Source organism: Aquarana catesbeiana, linkage group LG04, assembly GCF_042186555.1.
Source record: "Aquarana catesbeiana isolate 2022-GZ linkage group LG04, ASM4218655v1, whole genome shotgun sequence".
Lineage (NCBI taxonomy): Eukaryota > Metazoa > Chordata > Amphibia > Anura > Ranidae > Aquarana > Aquarana catesbeiana.
In genome coordinates this window covers 245,720,881-245,733,811 of record NC_133327.1, presented here as the reverse complement: position 1 = coordinate 245,733,811, position 12,931 = coordinate 245,720,881, and the positions used below count along the sequence as shown (strand labels likewise).

General features: G+C 40.0%; 1 protein-coding gene across 1 annotated transcript in view; it reads right to left on the bottom strand.

Annotated features, from left to right (window-relative positions):
- LOC141139832 (uncharacterized) overlaps positions 1-9,205 on the bottom strand; it is a 42,334-nt gene extending 33,129 nt beyond the window's left edge. Inside the window, exon 1 of the mRNA XM_073626353.1 lies at positions 8,902-9,205. The gene's annotated coding sequence lies outside the window, so the exon portion shown is untranslated. The remainder of the gene's footprint in view (positions 1-8,901) is intronic.
- Between the last annotated feature and the right edge of the window lie 3,726 nt (positions 9,206-12,931).

Sequence of the window (12,931 nt, the reverse complement as noted above, 5' to 3'; positions counted from 1 at the left end):
AGTAAAAAACAGGCACTTTTTTCCTGCCAGTAAATGCCGGTGACAGGAAAAGGTTGCCAGTAAAAAATATGGCTGTGATGCTTGGCTTAAAACTGCGCATGCGCAGCTCTGGCCTGAAGATGGCAGTGACCATCCAAGTGCCTGCTACTGTGTGTTCGGGGGTGGATGTGGCAGAGGCAGTGCCTGAGTGTGTCGAGCCAAGGGGGGCAGCCGGAGGAAGATGTGTAGGTATGCGGGACTGGAGCGCGTCAAGCCAGGAGCAGGACTGTCAGTGCTGTTTGGACTGGAGTGGACTGAAGGGACCACCTGGCGTGGAGAGAGACTGTCACTGTGACTCAGAAGGGGACCTGTTGTGTCGGTTAGGTGTCATCATCATCTGTGCTGCTGTCAGTGTCTCTGTGAGAGTCAATTCCATGTGTGTGCGCCTGCCCATTCTAATTGTTTGCCCTCCTGAGTCCTGTCCCTGACCTACTTACTTACTATATCAAAAATAAATATGTTTTTTTTGCCTTAAATCACATTGCAAATTGCTTATTGTACTTGTTTTTAGCCTAAATATAGAAATTTGCACCTAAAACTGTAATTTTGTAACCTTTGGAAATGCCCTTAAAAACTTGGCTGTGCCAGTAAATTCAGTACATTTCAATCTGGTAACTCGGCAACACTGCTACACATATAAAAGGAGAGCATACAGTATCTCACAAAAGTGAGTACACCCCTCACATTTTTTTGTAAATATTTTATTATATATTTTCATGTGACAACACTGACGAAATGACACTTTGCTACAATGTAAAGTAGTGAGTGTACAGCTTGTAAAACAGTGTAAATTTGCTGTCCCCTCAAAATAACTCAACACACAGCCATTAATGTCTAAACCGCTGGCAACAAAAAGGAGTACACCCCTAAGTGAAAATGTCCAAATTGGGCCCAATTAGCCATTTTCCCTCTCCGATGTCGTGTGAATGGGGAGCAGGTGTGTTAAATTTGGTGTTATCGCTCTCACTCTCTCATACTTATCACTGGAAGTTCAACATGGCACCTCATGGCAAAGAACTCTCTGAGGATCTGAAAAAAAGAATTGTTGCTCTACATAAAGATGGCCTAGGCTATAAGAAGATTGCCAAGACCCTGAAACTGAGTTGCAGCATTGTGGCCAAGACCATACAGCGGTTTAACAGGACAGGTTCCACTCAGAACAGGCCTCGCCATGGTGGACCAGTTGAGTGCATGTGCTCAGCATCATATCCAGAGGTTGTCTTTGGGAAATAGACGTTTGAGTGCTGCCAGCATTGCTGCAGAGGTTGAAGGGGTGGGGGGGTCCACCTGTCAGTGCTCAGACCATACGCCGCACACTGCATCAAATTGGTCTGCATGGCTGTCATCCCAGAAGGAAGCCTCTTCTAAAGATGATGCACAAGAAAGCCTGCAAACAGTTTGCTGAAGACAAGCAGACTAAGGACATGGATTGCTGAAACCATGTCTTGTGGTCTGATGAGACCAAGATAAACATATTTGGTTCATATGGTGTCAAGCGTGTGTGGCGGCAACCAGGTGAGGAGTACAAAGACAAGCGTGTCTTGCCTACAGTCAAGCATGGTGGTGGGAGTGTCATGGTCTGGGGCTGTATGAGTGATGCGGCACTGGGGAGCTATAGTTCATTGAGGGAACCATGAATGCCAACATGTACTGCGACATACTGAAGCCGAGCACACCTCCAAGATGACCACTGCCTTCCTAAAGAAGCTGAGGATAAAGGTGATGTGCTGGCCAAGCATGTCTACAGACCTAAACCCTATTGAGCATCTGTGGGGCATCCTCAAACAGAAGGTGGAGGAGCACAAGGTCTCAAACATTCACCAGCTCCGGAATGTCGTCATGGAGGAGTGGAAAAGGATTTGAGTGGCAACCTGTGAAGGTCTGGTGAACTCCATGCCCAAGAGGGTTAAGGCAGTGCTGGAAAAAAATGGTGGCCACTCAAATATTGACACTTTGGATTGTAGCAAAGTATCATTTCTACAGTGTTGTCACATAAAAAGATATAATAAAATATTTACAAAAATGTAAGGGGTGTACTTACTTTTGTGATTTACTGTAGCTCCCAACTGTCCCTGATTTCGAGGGACTGTCCCCAATTTGGAGCAATGTCCCTCTGTCCCCCTTTCCCCCTCATTTGTCCCTCATTTTGGTCTGATCTTTATAGTTGAACTTTTTATCTATCAAAAAATGTTTCCTAGTGCTAAACCTTTCATCCGATTTCTAAATTGCTGCATTTGTAATTTTTAAAAGCCAATATAAAGCAATAGTAGTGGTAAAATAATTCTCCTTTAAAGGGGGCATGGCAGGGGGCGTGTCCTATGCTTACATACGTTTGCTAGTAGGTGTCCCTCATTCCCTTATCAAAATGTTGGGAGGTATGGGAGAGTAAGTACACAAACTGTCATAATTACTTCCAGTTTATTCTGTTTTACCTTCAGTCATTAACAAACTCTGAACTTCACAATACCCAACTCCTGCTGTTTCTCGGTGTGTGAAGTCATATAACAGCAATGTTATGTATGTTGACAGCACAATGAGCTACATATATAAGTAAGACCTGCTGACAGCTAATCGTGACAGCAAGTACACTGTTTTTATCTTTGATGATGATGACATTATGGAAACCCCCAAGATGTAGTGACTGATCATGGCACTCACTACCACTGAGGAAATATATACTGTATCCGGGAAATGGTGATTACTTTCTTCCTGCAATGCTTTTACTGTAAATATAGAGAATTGTGTCTGATGTTATAATAGAATTCTGCCAAGCTGGCTATAGTAAAAGGATGAGTGGGCAGCAAAGCAAAAGCCACTAAAGTTCAGAAAACATGAAGTAAATTGGTGCAATGCATCTAAATCAGGGTTTGCTTATCTCTGTTTATTAGTATGAACATTTATGGAGTACATGGGAAATGACATATTAGCTGTACAGAGTTTGTTTGTGCAAAGACATAAATACACATACATTCCCACAATACTGCTGAGAAAACAGAAGAGAAGAGGACATGGGAAGGCCATGGGTTTAGCTTTAGTTAATCAACACTGCACTGGCTACTTCTTCCAGCAAACTAAGCTGATAGGAAGTGTTGGTCAAGGATAGATATTGTTCTGTGGTCAGTAGATAAGTAATGAAAAGGTTTTGTTTTTAAAGCAGAACTCCAGGCAAATTTCGAGTCCTCTATAGTAATAGTCCTGCTATTTAATAGAGGAGACAGAAGGTTGGGATATCTCTACATAGTAACAAATATAGATTCTGGTTTTTTTTTTGTTTGTTTATAGGTACACACAAATAATATCACAATGTGAAAATTTGAAAAAATGGAAGGTTATTCTAATGAAATTTTGTTATATATCCACTGTTCCATATTGGTGGGATGCCATCACTCCCCACCAAGCCACCAGTGAAACCCACACCAGTCCTGACTATGAATGCTTCATAAAGTACATTCTTAAACCCTTAAGTGATTTTATTTAGTCTGTGGTTACAAGTGGTTCACCTAACTAATGACGTGTTTTACTAAATAAAAAAGGTATATAATAGATATAAGTATTTATCTTGGGGTCCCCAGTGTGAATACCTGTCAGGACACTATAGAACTTTCCTAGTGTTTGCGTGGGTTTCTTCTGGGTACTCCAGCTTCCTCCCACACTTCAATGAGTGTAGGTTTATTGAAATAAAAAGTCCAAATGCAGCGCTAAATGAGAAGTAAATCCAAGAGGGGAGAGTTGATAAACCTGTCACCAGCTTCAAAGTGTATAAGAAAGCACACAGCACCACGTGGAAATCCAATCTGCTTACCAGACGGATTTCCACGTGGTGCGGTGTGCTTTTTATACACATTGTTAACTGGTGACGGGTTTATCAACTCTCCCTTCTTGGATTTACTTCCCATTTAGCGCCGCATGTGGACTTGTTATATTCTTATGTTTTGCTGACCAACAATTTGTGCTGGCTGCTCATAATACTATGTCTAACATTATTAAGTAGCGCGTATACTGACCTGTTTTGTACTAGGTTAATTGGTACCTATAAATTTGCCCTCCTATGTATAGTGCCTTGAAAAAATATTAATTCCCCTTGAAATTTTCCACTTTTGCCATGTTACAACCAAAAATGTAAATTTATTTTATTGGGATTTTATGTGATAGACCAACACAAAATGGCACATAATTGTGACATGGAAGGAAATAAATGGTTTTCAAAAATGTTTACAAATACATATGTGAAAAGTGTGGCGTACATTTGTATTCAGCCTCCCTGAGTCAATACTTTGTAGAACCACCTTTCACTGCAATTACAGCTGCAAGTCTTTTTGGGGATGTCTCTACCAGATTTGCACATCTAGAGAGTGACATTTTTGCCCATTCTTCTTTGCAAAATAGCTCAAGCTCTGTCAGATTGGATGGAGAGCATCTGTGAACAGCAATTTTCAAGTCTTGCCACAGATTCTCAATTGGATTTAGGTCTGGACTTTGACTGGGCCATTCTAACACATGAACATGCTTTGATATTAACCATTCCATTGTAGCTTTGGCTGTATGTTTAGGTTTGTTGTATTGCTGTAAGGTGAACCTCCGCCCCAGTCTCAAGTCTTTTGCATACTCTATCAGGCTTTCTTCTAAGATTGCCCTGTATTTGGCTCCATCCATCTTCCCATCAACTCTGACCAGCTTCCCTGTCCCTGCTGAAGAAAAGCATCCCCACAACATGATGCTGCCACCGCCATGTCTCACGGTGGGGATGGTGTGTTCAGGGTGAAGTGCAGTGTTGGTTTTCCCCCACATATAGCGTTTTGCTTTTAGGCCAAAAAGTTTAATTTTGGTCTCATCTGACCAGAGCACCTTCTTCCACATGTTTGCTGTGTGCTCCACATGGCTTCTCGCACACTGCAAATGGGACTTATTATGGCTTTCTTTCAACAATGGCTTTCTTCTTGCCACTCTTCTATAAAGGCCAGATTTGTGGAGTGCACAACTAATAGTTGTCCTGTGGACAGATTCTCCCATCTGATCCGTGAATCTCTGCAGCTCCTCCAGAGTTACCATGGGCCTCTTGGCTGCTTCTCTGATTAATGCTCTCCTTGCCCGGCCTGTCAGTTTAGGTGGATGGCCTTGTCTTGGTGGGTTTGCAGTTGTGCTATACTCTTTCCATAAAAGTTTTTGGATGATGGATTGAAAAGTGCTTCTTGAGATGTTCAAAGCTTGGCATATTTTTTTATAACCTAACCCTGCTTTAAACTTCTCCACAACTTTATCCCTGACCTGTCTGGTGTGTTCCTTAGCCTTTATGATGCTGTTTGTTCACTAAGGTTCTCTAACAAACCTCTGAGGGCTTCACAGAACAGCTGTATTTATACTGAGATTAAATTGCACACAGGTGGACTCTATTTACTAATTGGGTGACTTCTGAAGGCAATTGGTTCCACTAGATTTTAGTTAGAGGTATCAGAGTAAAGGAGGCTGAATACAAATGCATGCCACACTTTTCATATATTTAAATGTAAAAAAAATGAAAAACCATTTATCATTTTCCTTCCACTTCACAATTCTGTGCCACTTTGCGTTGATCACATAAAATCAACATAAAATACATTGAAAAATTTCAAAGGGTATGAATACTTTTTCAAGTCACTGTATATGTATGCATGTAAGATAGAGACCCAGACCATAGATGAGTTTGTTTTTTAATTCAACCAGCTCAGTTTCCCAATTCACACACTCAATGTGGATGGGGAATCCTCCCCACTGAGCTACTGTCTTCTGACAGTGGGGAGGCTTCCCCAATGTTAGAATACAGTGATCAGCGCTTCAGGCAGAGAATTGAACAGGGAAAATCTAACAGAGTAGTTGTACAGAAGTTGATCAGTAGATAGACTTCTGTACAACCACATTGCCCATACATGAACTGAATTTCCGCCGGCGGTTTCTGTTGAACTGGCCCAATTTCGATCCATGTATATCCGACTTTAGATTGTAAGGTCAGAGATTAATGTGAATGTACAATATATGAAGCGCTTCAGTGCTATATAAATGCCTATAATCAATTACCGTATAGGTTTAGACCAATATACAAGTTAATGGTAGTAAAAATTGGCTAAACATGTCTATGAAAAAAAAAAAAAAATGAATGGACGAAAATGAATAGAACAAATAAATAAGCTTAGGGCTATCCAAACTATGAAATACACTTGTTGATGGCCTGTTGTTGGCTGCTACAATTTGCATATTACTTAATTTAAAAACATATTACTTTTCCTTCATTGATTTTTATCTTCCTGGGTTAAGGTAGGCACATTTTTAAAATGAAATCCAGGTATACCCTACTGACCATGCTCATTTGTAACCACACCCTTTACAAAACCATGCCCCCATTTTTAGCCACACCCACAAAATCAAGCTACCACTTTAAACATGCCCTCAAACAATTAGTCAGAGACTTTTAGAACAAGAGGCAGACATTTAAAGTATAAAGACAAAATAAATAGATTTCAAATAAGTGGCACCAAGAAATGCATGCATAGTTAGGAGGGACACCTTGAGGCTGTCAAGAAGAAAAATGTATTTACTGGTTGCTGCATTCAACAATGATTGTGGCAAACTGCAGCGTGTTGAAGAGTTTAATAGTGTTGTAAAATATGAGGCTAACAGTGGCAAAGGAAGAAATGGCACTGGGGCATCAGGGAATGGAAAAAATGCCCATATGTTGGTGGTGTCAATGAAAGGAAAAAATCCTGCTGCATCTGTGTCGATGGAACGAAAAAAAGCCGACGCTTCAGTGTCAGTGGAAGGAACAAATGCTGCTGTGTCAGTGGGATAAAAATGCTGCTGCCATAGAAACTCTGGATGATGTGCAGCCCGGCCGCCTGGATCTCTACAACTAGTGATGTTGGTTCACTGTGTGGTGGATCCAATTGTCACTGCACTTTACCATCATGCTGCAGTCAAGCTGGGGACTACATTTTAAAAAATGGGGACACATCCAGGAACGCTTTATTCTAGTGACAGCCTATGTCATTTACCGGCCTCTTACCTGTGAATAAACACAGTGATTGGTACCAGGTTTTTGAGCTTTGGGATACACACCCTAATACAATAGACTGCGCATACCTATGCTATGAAGCAGAGGATGCAAAGCTGAAATTCTGCTGGACTAACATGACCATAGACCATTCTACTGACTGAAAGAGTCCTACATATCTAGGAGATACACACACACACACACACACACATACATATATATATATATATATATATATATATATATATATATATATATATATATATATATGTGTGTGTGTATGTATATGAAGGCCAGTATGGTGGCCTGAATTTATGGGAGGAGCCCGGGGGGTATTTAACCAGCCCGCTCGCCTGTGGTGTTTGTCGGCTTCCTGTGCGCGATACCCACCCTCCCATCCCCCTTTTCAGGGCATTTCTCGAATTCATTTCTCTTCACAAAATAGTCATTTCTAATCTTGGGTATGCCCCCTTATTTTGGTATACCGACCATCAGACCAGGGCACACTTCAGGTCAATTTCATGTTGTAAGTCTTATGCTATTCATATCCGTATCGGCTATAGGGCTTCAACCATAAAAAAAAAAAAAAATTATAAAAAATTATATATATATATATATATATATATATATATATATATATATATATATTTTATGTGTGTGTGTGTGTGTGTATATATATATATACAGTATCTCATACATATACACACACACACACACTGCCAGCACTCTGTAACAACATAAATTATATGTATTAGTTATAAACAAATTATCACTATAAATCAAATTCAGTAATTCTACTCTCACTTATCACAACTTTAGGATAAATACCCCAAAAAAATCAATTATTGGAGCAATGGTAGATACAACTACAACTTTGAGCAACTTCCAGTTGTCTACAATATTCACTGCTGCGCAATCTGAATTATAAACCACAATTCAGTGCTGCACTTTACAGTATATTTTTAGTTACTTTTGTAAAAAAAAAAACAAAAAAAAAACCACACACGCACATCAGTTTCATCTGTAGAAAAAAAAATGGTAAATAGTTTTCTATATTAAGTCACTGTTCTTCAACATAGCACTTTAGCCATGAACAAGCTGCATTTTGTCTTGGAGGCAGCTAAACAAGCAGCCAAAATATTGTCTTCATGTTGTAGAAGGATTTCCTGACAAATAATTTCATGTGGTCCCAATATTGTATTTTACATGCATTGCATCCTTCCAGAAATAACGTCATTTTGACTGGAGACAGTCCAGCACTGCTCTTTCAGGACTGATATTTCTGCACATCAGCAGTATGCGGTATTAGATTGTCCTGGTTTCTGTGTATACACATTTGGACTTGTTGCACCATAATTAGTGTTCAATACAATTCTGGACAACATCAGATGTAGTAAAAAAAAAAAATGGCAAAGGAAAACGTATCGCTCTAAATGTAATATTTCTGTGAATGGTATAATCATTATGATAGAAATGAGCAGGAAGAAAAATCAATTTGCTGAATTACACAGATTAATGTGACACACAAACTGTATAACTAAGGATTTTGTTTTAACAATGTAATTGTATTGCTATTATTGAAAAGTCTTAGCAAAGCACATGTTTGGGTTACTAACCATTCTGATCTATAAATGCAACAGCTGTTATCCATTACTTTAAACTTCTAGTAAATAAGTTTAATGAAGTAAAGTAATGTGTGTAATTGATTCACAAATTCTGCTTTACTTGAAGCTCATTCTATTTCAGGATCTGCACAATTATGTACTGAGAAAATCATTAACTATGAAGATTTAAATAACACTGAATGACAGGAAAAATCATAAAATCCAGATACCACCTACCCCAGTAGTTGAATATGATCCTCAAGTGATGCTGGAGCTGTTTCTGTGTTCTGCAGCTGTACAGACTAAGGAAAAGCTTGCACCCCTCCCTCTATTTAAAGAAATTTAGATCAATGAATCAGCAGAGGGGGATGTGTCAATGGGTTAAAATTCTTCAGTTTTTCCAAGAGCTAGAAGTCATGGTACTTTGTCCATTTAAATTCACAAAATAGCACTCCCAGATCTGTTGCGTGCCTGACTACGGAATGGGATTTCCCAGTGATTAAGCTTGTAATCTGAAGGACAGAGGAGATGTTGTACTAGTATTAGTCCTGCGCTGGAGCACAAGTTCATTTGATATAACTCACCAGAAAACTGCATCCTCTTTCTGCTCTTCTCCTCCTACAGGTCTGACATGAGAAGCTCCATAGTACTCCAGTGCCTAAGTATGTGCCAGAGTCAGACTTATTTATTAAGCAAAGTGGTTTGTGGAAAATCCATTCATCCCAATGGAAAAGGAATTTCCAGAGGTTCAAACTACTGAACTGCCACTATAGAGGCACAAGACAGGCTTCTATGCTGTGTGTGCCTCCACTATCCATACTATAAAGTACAACCTTCATGCCAGCAGTACATGGCATGAGAATGGTAATTAACTTTGCAACAATAAACTAGAAATGTGCTCCTGTGCATGGCCCTGGTTCTAAGATCCTGCTGTCAAACCAAAAAGTTAATGATAAAGCTGACACATACTAACACTGATACATTTGACCTGGACATCTAAGCTTCAATCACCTCTGATGATTTAAAGTGTTACTAAACCCACAATAGTAAAATCAGTCTGTATATGCAGTAAAGCATGCTTGTTATACTCACTGTGGAACCTAAGGGGTTAATCCTCTGCATTGTGTAAAAAGGCTGTTTGATCCTATCTTCTCTGATCAGCCCCTTCTTCCACAGTCCCAAAACCATCTCCTGATAGAACAGAGCCTTGGGGGCGCTCTGCACATGCTCAGTTTGGTGTGTATTGCTAGAGAGTTTTTTTTTTCTTGGGAGAGTGCATGTGATTAGCACAGGGCCAATCAGCACTGTTCAGACAGGGGGTCAGGGGTCCTGCAGCCTCAAAGGATAATCAGGGAAAATGAAAACTCCTCGTACAAGCTTTAACCAGACACTGATAGACGTCACAAGACTGCTATATACTTTTGATGAAAAAAGGTATTTAGAAGTTTACATTTACTAAAACTATTGCATTTCCATGTTGTCAGGAACCATGAATCAGACGGACACAGAAGATGAAGTTAAAATCACACCTTTTAATAAAATGGTAAAAATAGTAAGCGTAGTCAAAACATAGCCAGGGTACAGTAGCCAAAGTGGGTAGTCAAATCAGGAAGCCAGAGATCAGCATAGTCAGAGGCAGCAGACAGGATCAGGAATCAGAAGGGATGTCAACCAGGCAAGTCTTCAAAAGGAACACAGCAAAGAGTCTCCAGATATGTTTGACCAAGGTGAAGGCACCAAAGAAATAAACCAGGCAGTTTAACTAGCCAGAAGGGATTGGCTGTAAGGCTGGACTGACGAGCAGGAAATAATCACCAGGTGACGGCAATTAACCGACAGCTGAGCGACCTGAGCACTGAGAAAGGAGGGCTGAGAGCCTAGCCCCGCCACATGTTCTGTGTACTGTGGGAGACCAGATATAGTTCATTCAGGGTCCTAGGTTTAGTAACACGTTAATGGTAAATCAGTCCATCTGTCTCTGTGAAGTCCTTTTGGACCCTAGGCCCAGAATGTGCATGGAGAATTGACTTTTTCTCAAGAGAGATTAAATCCACCCTCAGGTACTCAACTGTTAAATCCCAAAGCTTCTGGTGTCCCCTGAGGATTTGGAATTTGACTGTTTAATCACAGGAATCATGGCTTAATACTCGGTAGAGGCAGAACTTAAATTGGAACTTTATTCAAATAATAGACTGCATTGCCGATCACTGTATTCTGATGTTAGGGAAGTCTCCCGCTGTCAGAAGAAAGTAGCTCAGTGGGGAGGATTCTCCCACCCACATTGAGAGTATGAATGGGAAAAAATTGTCTGTTTATTTTTGTTCAACTTCATCATCTATGGACTGCTTAAATTGGAACTTTAGTCAGAAAATGAGTTCCTGCTGAATCACTTCAGGCTGGCCCCTTTTCCAGGTATAGGTATGTAAAACATTAAGGCTACTTTCACACTGAGGAATTTTTCAGGTGCTAAAGGGCTAAAATTAGCGGCGCTTTACCACTAAGGCCCCCCGCCCCAGTGTGAAAGTAGCCTAAAAATAAGTGCCTACTCTGTTTAAAATCCAGTAATACACTGTCTCATGCAGCTCTGCACATGCTCAGTTTCTCTTTATTTTTAGGCAGTGAGGAATTTGTAGAGGCCGATCTGCTGACAGGTTTAACGTGGAATTAAACCCTCCTATCCTTTACAGCCAAGGAAGCTGCTTCTGTTTGATCTGCAACTGCCATGGTACTGCACATGTGATCAGTTATGACACCAACCATTTTGATGGTTTGACAGTTTGGTTGAGGACACAAGCAAATGTGACAGTTATGGGCCGTACACACGATAGGATTTTCCGACAACAAATGCTGGATGTGAGCTTGTTGTCGGAAAGTCTGACCATGTGTATGCTCCATAAAACATTTGTTGTCGGAATTTCCGCCAACAAATGTTTGAGAGTAGGTTCTCAAATTTTCCAACAAGACTTATTGTCGGAAATTCCGAGTGTGTACACATAAAGTGTATCAACCAGGGAAAACCACACAGTGACTCCTCTTCGTGACAAAAATCAATCCTGCACTAGTAAGTAATGGCCCCTTACCAAATCTTACTGAGGTAACAGCATAAACAGCAAAGCTGATACTGGCTCCTTTTCATAAACCTGGTTGATACTGTACACTTTATGACATACACTCACTATATGCCCTGTGAAGAATCATCTTGCTTGATGTGAAGTCACTGGATGTTTTATCAACACATTTTGGACTAATACCTTTGTCACTTATTTTATTTTATTTATTTCACTAGGCACTACATTGTGCGCCTTCCTATATGTATACAATGTATTTGGCATTTATGTAGAATATTTGTCATTGTGTGTATTTTCACATTAGACACGCTGAGATCACAGTGTACCCTTATGTGTGCATGATACGCACGATTGTAGTGCTTTTTACACTGCATCGTATTGCACTTTTTCACTAGTTGCATTTAAATTTATCTATGAACATACCAATATTTATGTTTTTATGTTTCTGTTTCTTAATTTATACCCTTACTAGGGAACTATATTTGTTTGTACTGAAGTGTTTGACACTGAGTCACCTGTTTGAACACTGCTTATATTAGCGTCTATTTTTTACTTTTTTACTTTATTATTTATGCACGTGGCACTTTAAAAATTTTTTTGTTTCACAGCCTTACATTGTGATACTAAATCAGTACACGTATTTACTCATTAAGATTTGCGACTTATACTACTATATTGTACAACAGTATCTATCTCTTACTGGTTTAGCGCAGCACCATACCTTCTATTGTGATTAAACTTTGCCACCTGTTATTCAACTGTCAAATGTCAGAGCTTCTGCATATGCATACCTGCTGTGACTGGTATGAGGTGGTCCCACTCTCTCTGCTAGATTATGTATTTATATAAAAGTGCTTGTATATCCTTTCATATACCCAGTGAAGTGATAGGCCTCAGGAGATACACAGAGATGAAAAAAAATTCTCCTACATAAGTTGTACCTGTTTATCTGCATCAATCTCTTTTCTACAGCCTTTCAAAGTGAAGAATTACACAGGGTCTCTCAGCTTTGAAAAGCAGGGGGTGGAGAGTTGAAGTTACACTTTGCAGAGCTCAGTAAGGAAAGCTTTGAGAGCTGATTGGAAGGAAAGGGGACACCCCCTTCATACAGCACACACAAGAACAGAGCTAAAGCTGTCAATCACAGGCTGTGCCCTTCTCATCACCTTTTTTCTCTTGGTTTCAGGAAAACATATTAT